The following is a 5,789-nucleotide window of genomic DNA, read 5'->3' as shown; positions in this document are numbered from 1 at the left end:
TTCCAGCCCTGAGTCTGGGCTGCCGCGATCCCTCCCCCAGAGCAGGGCGCCCACAGATTACAGCCTGGAAATAGGCGTGTGAGACTAACTCCTGCTTTCCCTGACGGGGCCTCCCCTAGACCAAGTGGCGTCCCAGGCAAGACGTGTCTTCGGAACCCCCCAGCCCTGCTCCATATGTTAAACCATTGAATACCTTATTTTTATTGCATTTGTAGCTCATTTCATGATTTGGATGCACAATCTGGATGCATGATTTTCTCTATCATATAAGACAATAAATGTTCATGCTAGGATGTGTAAATCTGTATTTATTCATGCCACATATAAGCAAAAGAAAAAAATCATTTCTTTTAAGCATATAGAAACTTTTAATTTTGACAGTAACTGAAATGTACTAACATCTAGCAATGGAGCACTCACCAGCACAGGGTGGGCCGGTATTAAATAGTGTTACAGTTGGAGACTGACAGCGTCAGGATGTTAACCACAGGCCCTTTGTTCAAAGGTTGCTTCTCTCGCCTTTCCCCCATGAACTGAAGTGCAGCATTTGAGAGATCCAGAGACTAGTTGATGATGTTTCCAAATGCTAAAATAGCGAGCGATGTCCATCTTGCATTGGCCATTGTTGACTGGAGAGATGGTTTATGGAGAATAAACTTCAAGGTGAGAAGCAGCACCCCAAAAAGGCCCCTGCAGGTGCTGAAGTAGCTCAGTTGGGAGAGCGTTAGACTGAAGATCTAAAGGTCCCTGGTTCAATCCCAGGCTTCAGCAGGTTGTTTCATCCCTCTTGCTGCAGCAGTGAGCTCTTTCCTGGAAGCCCAGCACTGCCTCTACTCAATGTAAGTCCCTCATTTTGGGCTTTACTGCAGGAAAAGGCAGCATTGGCTTCTGCACCCAGTTGGCCCACCTGACCTACCTTTCTTCTCTTGCTGCTTCTCAGCAAGGGGAAGAAAAAGAAGCTCCCCTTCAAGCTAGAGTCACAAGGGTGATGTAAGGACGACTTCCTGATCCCTGGCTCCAGTCCTCTGTTCTTCCAGCTGACCCATCAGAGAGCTGCTGCCAGTTTCTCCAGGTTCACCCACCAGTGTGTGCCAGGGTGAGCACCACCAAAGTGTAGGGAATTTGAGAGCAGGGCAGTGCACTGTAATGGAGTTTCTGTAGTGTAGTGGTTATCACATTTGCCTAAACTGCATCAAGCCGGCTAGGCAGAACTGACACCAACTTGTCTGGGGTATCCCCAGAAGCAGAGCAAAAGTTTGAAATACAGGCAGCATAGAACCAATATTCATAATGTTAACTACAAAAATGATACACATCTAGAGAGAGCATCATTATCAGCCAATCAGAACCTCTCCATAGACCCCCTTACACAACAACCTTTATTCAATATTGGCTGCAAATAAAGAACAGTGGTCGCAACGGTGATCTATACAGTTACAGATTATGTCAGTAAAGTCACAGGAGGTGACACGGCATCAGTGAGACTGATACTGGAATACTGCCTCCAATTTTGGTGTTTTCATTTGAAAAAGATATTGTGAAATTGGAGCTGGGGCAGCAAAGAGCCACCAAATGTTCTGAGGGCTGGAGAAAAATGCCTTCTAGTGAGCTATTGAAAGAGCTCAACCTGTTTAGCTGATCAAAAGAAGATTGAAAGGTGACTTCATTGAAGTATTGAAGTGCCTTAATGGAGAGAAAGGATTGGGTATTAAAGGGCTCTTGAATCGAGCAGAGAAAGGCCTAACAAGATCCAGTGGCTGGAAGGTGAAAAGAGACAAATTCATATTACAATTAAGGCACAAATATTCAACAGTGAGGATGAGTCACCACAGGAACAAGCTACCAAGGAAAGTGGTGGATTCTCCATCTCTTGATGTCAGTCAATGAAGACTAGATGCCTTTCTGGAATGTGCTTGCTCCAAAAGTAGCTCTTGTGTCCCACAGGAGGCCTGTGATATGCAGGGGGTCAGATTAGATGCTCTAATGGTCTCTTCTGGCCATAAAGTTGAGTAATTTCTAAAAAACTGAGTATAGCATTGGGAGCAGTGTCTGATGTTTTCCTGTCTAGCCGGCTTGCTGCCTAGAACGAACACTCCTTGAGTGGGGTGATCCACAGGGAGTAGCTCAAACCTGCAAAGTGCCTGGCCAGGGGCAGGACATTGGCACAGCAAGGGAGGGGTGTGGCAGTGACATCACAAAGGCCTTTTGCAGGACCTCAGACTATTGGTCCAAGGTGGTGGGGAGGTGGTGACCTCACAGAGAGATGCTGACATCAGCCAGGCAGGACAGGGGTGAGGGGCCAGGGAAACCTCAGAGACCCCTGTGGCTTTGCTTCAGCAAGTCTCCTTCTCCAGGTCTCTCTCTGAGGACAGAGGGAGTATTCAGGGTCACGGACATGAGTGCCAGGAGCAACCTCTTTCGAGTTTTCTCCTTCCCTTTTAGTGATTTTACTAGAAAACAGCCGTCCCTGTTTAGGAGGTAAGAGCCTGCTCGAGGTTTGAAACCTGTTCACTACACTAGGAGGTGGTGGGAGGCAGGAAATATCTTAGGTGGAGAAAGGGAGGGGAGAGGATGTGACAAACCTGCTGAGACTAGTGTAGTTTAGGGTGTGGACAAGGGACTTGGGGGGCGGGAGGGTTGCAGGCTCTGGGGAGGTTGAGTGAGGGGTGCAGGCTCTGAGCTGGGGCTGGGGATGGGTGTGCTGGGGGGTGCGGACACGCAGGCTCAGGGAGGGGAGTTGGGGGTGGGAGGGTTGCAGGCTATGGACCCCATCCCTGCCCCAGCTCAGAGCCTGCCCTCACTCAACCTCCCCATAGCCTGCAACCCCGCCCCAACTCCCCAGCCCGCGTGTCCGCACCACCATCCCCTGCCCCAGCTCAGAGCCTGCCCCTCACTCAACCTCCCCATAGCCTGCAACCCTCCGCCCCAACTCCTCCCGGAGCCCGCGTGTCCGCACCCCCTGCACCGCCATCCCCTGCCCCAGCTCAGAGCCTGCACCCCTCCCTCAACCTCCCCATAGCCTGCAACCCTCCCGCCCCCAAAACCCACCCAGAGCCTGCGTGTTCGCACCCCCACCGGCACCCCTATACCCTGCCCCAGCACAGAGCCTGCACCCCTCACTCAACCTCCCCATAGCCTGCAACCCTCCCGCCCCCCAACTCCCTCCCAGAGCCTGCACCCCAAACAGGGCCGGATTAACCTTTTGTGGGCCCGGTGCTAAACATATTTGTGGGCCCCCATGGGGGACATGGGGCAGGGGGGCAGAGTCCTCAGAGCGAGGGGCTGGCCGGGGGCAACGGGAGATGGGTCATGGTACGGCAGGGACAGCCCCACTCCCCCCAGCCCAGTACAAGGGCCCTGTTTACAAACCGGGAGCTGCCAGACCCACGCTGTCCAGCCCAGCCCTGCACTGCCATCGTGCTTCTTCCCCTTGGGGGCAGGTCTATGCTGCACCATGCTACCCCCTGCCCAGCACCGCACCACCCAGAGACCCCCACACACCCCCTGCCCGGCACCCCTCCGGCTCCCTACGCCCAGCGCCGCACCACCCAGAGACCCCCACAAACCCCCTGCCCAGCACCCCTCCGGCTCCCTACGCCCAGCGCCACACCACCCAGAGACCCCCACCGACCCCTGCCCGGCACCCTCCGGCTCCTACGCCCAGCGCCGCACCCCAGAGACCCCACAGACCCCTGCCCAGCACCCTCCGGCTCCCTACGCCCAGCCCCGCACCCCCCAGAGACCCCCCCCCACCACCTGCCCAGCACCCCTCCGGCTCCCTACGCCCAGCGCCGCACCACCCAGAGACCCCACCGACCCCTGCCCAGCACCCTCCGACTCCCTACGCCCAGCGCCACACCACCCAGCGACCCCCCCAACCCACCGGCCCCGCACCCCGCCGACTCCCTATGCCCAGCGCCGCACCCCAGAGACCCCACCAACCCCTGCCCAGCACCCTCCAGCTCCCTACGCCCAGCGCCGCACCACCCAGAGACCCCACCAACCCCTGCCCAGCACCCTCCGACTCCCTACACCCAGTGCCGCACCCCAGAGACCCCACCAACCACCTGCCCAGCACCCTCCGGCTCCTACGCCCAGCGCCGCACCACCCAGCGACCCCACAGACCCCTGCCCGGCACCCCTCCGGCTCCCTATGCCCAGCACCGCACCACCCAGAGACCCCGCAAACCCCTGCCCAGCACCCTCCGACTCCCTACGCCCAGCGCCGCACCCCCAGAGACCCCACAACCCCTGCCCAGCACCCTCCGACTCCCTACGCCCAGCGCCACACCCCAGAGACCCCACCAACCCCTGCCCAGCACCCTCCAGCTCCCTACGCCCAGCGCCGCACCACCCAGAGACCCCACCGACCCCTGCCCGGCACCCTCCGACTCCTACGCCCAGTGCCGCACCCCAGAGACCCCACAAACCCCCTGCCCAGCACCCCTCCGACTCCCTACGCCCAGCGCCGCACCACCCAGCGACCCCCACCAACCCCCTGCCCGGCGCCCCTCCGGCTCCCTACGCCCAGCGCCACACCACCCAGAGACCCCCACCGACCCCCTGCCCAGCACCCCTCCGACTCCCTACGCCCAGCGCCGCACCACCCAGAGACCCCCACCAACCCCCTGCCCTGCCCCCCTCCCACTCCCTACGCCCAGCGCCGCACCGCCCAGAGACCCCCACCAACCCCCTGCCCAGCACCCCTCCGACTCCCTACGCCCAGCGCCGCACCGCCCAGAGACCCCCACCAACCCCTGCCCGGCACCCTCCGACTCCCTACGCCCAGCGCCACACCACCCAGCGACCCCACCAACCCCTGCCTGGCACCCTCTGACTCCCTACGCCCAGTGCCGCACCACCCAGAGACCCCACAAACCCCTGCCCAGCACCCTCCGGCTCCTACGCCCAGTGCCGCACCACCCAGCGACCCCACAAACCCCTGCCCAGCACCCTCCGGCTCCCTACGCCCAGCGCCGCACCACCCAGAGACCCCACAAACCCCTGCCCAGCACCCTCCGGCTCCCTACGCCCAGCGCCGCACCACCCAGAGACCCCCCCAAACCCCCTGCCCGGCACCCCTCCGACTCCCTACGCCCAGCACCGCACCACCCAGAGACCCCCACAAACCCCCCCTGCCCGGCCCCCCCCCGCCTCCCCACCCCCAGCGCCCCACCACCCAGAGACCCCACCAACCCCTGCCCGGCACCCTCCGGCTCCCTACGCCCAGCGCCGCACCACCCAGAGACCCCCACCAACCCCCTGTCCGGCACCCCTCCGACTCCCTACGCCCAGCGCCGCACCCCCAGAGACCCCACCAACCCCTGCCCAGCGCCCCTCGGCTCCCTACGCCCAGCGCCACACCACCCAGAGACCCCACAGACCCCTGCCCAGCACCCTCCAGCTCCCTACGCCCAGCGCCGCACCACCCAGAGACCCCACCAACCCCTGCCCAGCACCCCTCCGACTCCCTACGCCCAGCGCCGCACCACCCAGAGGCCCCCACCAACCCCTGCCCAGCGCCCCTCCGACTCTACGCCCAGCGCCGCACCACCCAGAGACCCCACCAACCCCTGCCCAGCACCCTCCGACTCCCTACGCCCAGCGCCGCACCATCCAGAGACCCCACCGACCCCTACCCGGCACCCCTCCGGCTCCCTACGCCCTGCGCCCCCCCGCCCAGAGTCCCCCCCCAACCCCCTGCCCGGCAGCCCTCCGGCTCCCTACACCCAGCGCCGCACCACCCAGAGACCCCACCAACCCCTGCCCAGCACCCTCCGACTCCCTAC

At 61.1% G+C, this 5,789-nt stretch overlaps 1 non-coding gene across 1 annotated transcript; it reads left to right on the top strand.

The window, feature by feature from the left end:
* The first annotated feature begins 698 nt into the window (after window positions 1-698).
* On the top strand, window positions 699-771 carry TRNAF-GAA. The gene has a single exon. It is a non-coding gene; the product is annotated as a tRNA-Phe (tRNA).
* Window positions 772-5,789: the final 5,018 nt, after the last annotated feature.

Source organism: Mauremys reevesii, linkage group 14 (assembly GCF_016161935.1).
Source record: "Mauremys reevesii isolate NIE-2019 linkage group 14, ASM1616193v1, whole genome shotgun sequence".
In the NCBI taxonomy this organism is placed as follows: Eukaryota; Metazoa; Chordata; order Testudines; family Geoemydidae; genus Mauremys; species Mauremys reevesii.
The sequence above is the reverse complement of the archived record's forward strand: the minus strand, read 5'-3'. Positions and strand labels throughout refer to the sequence as shown.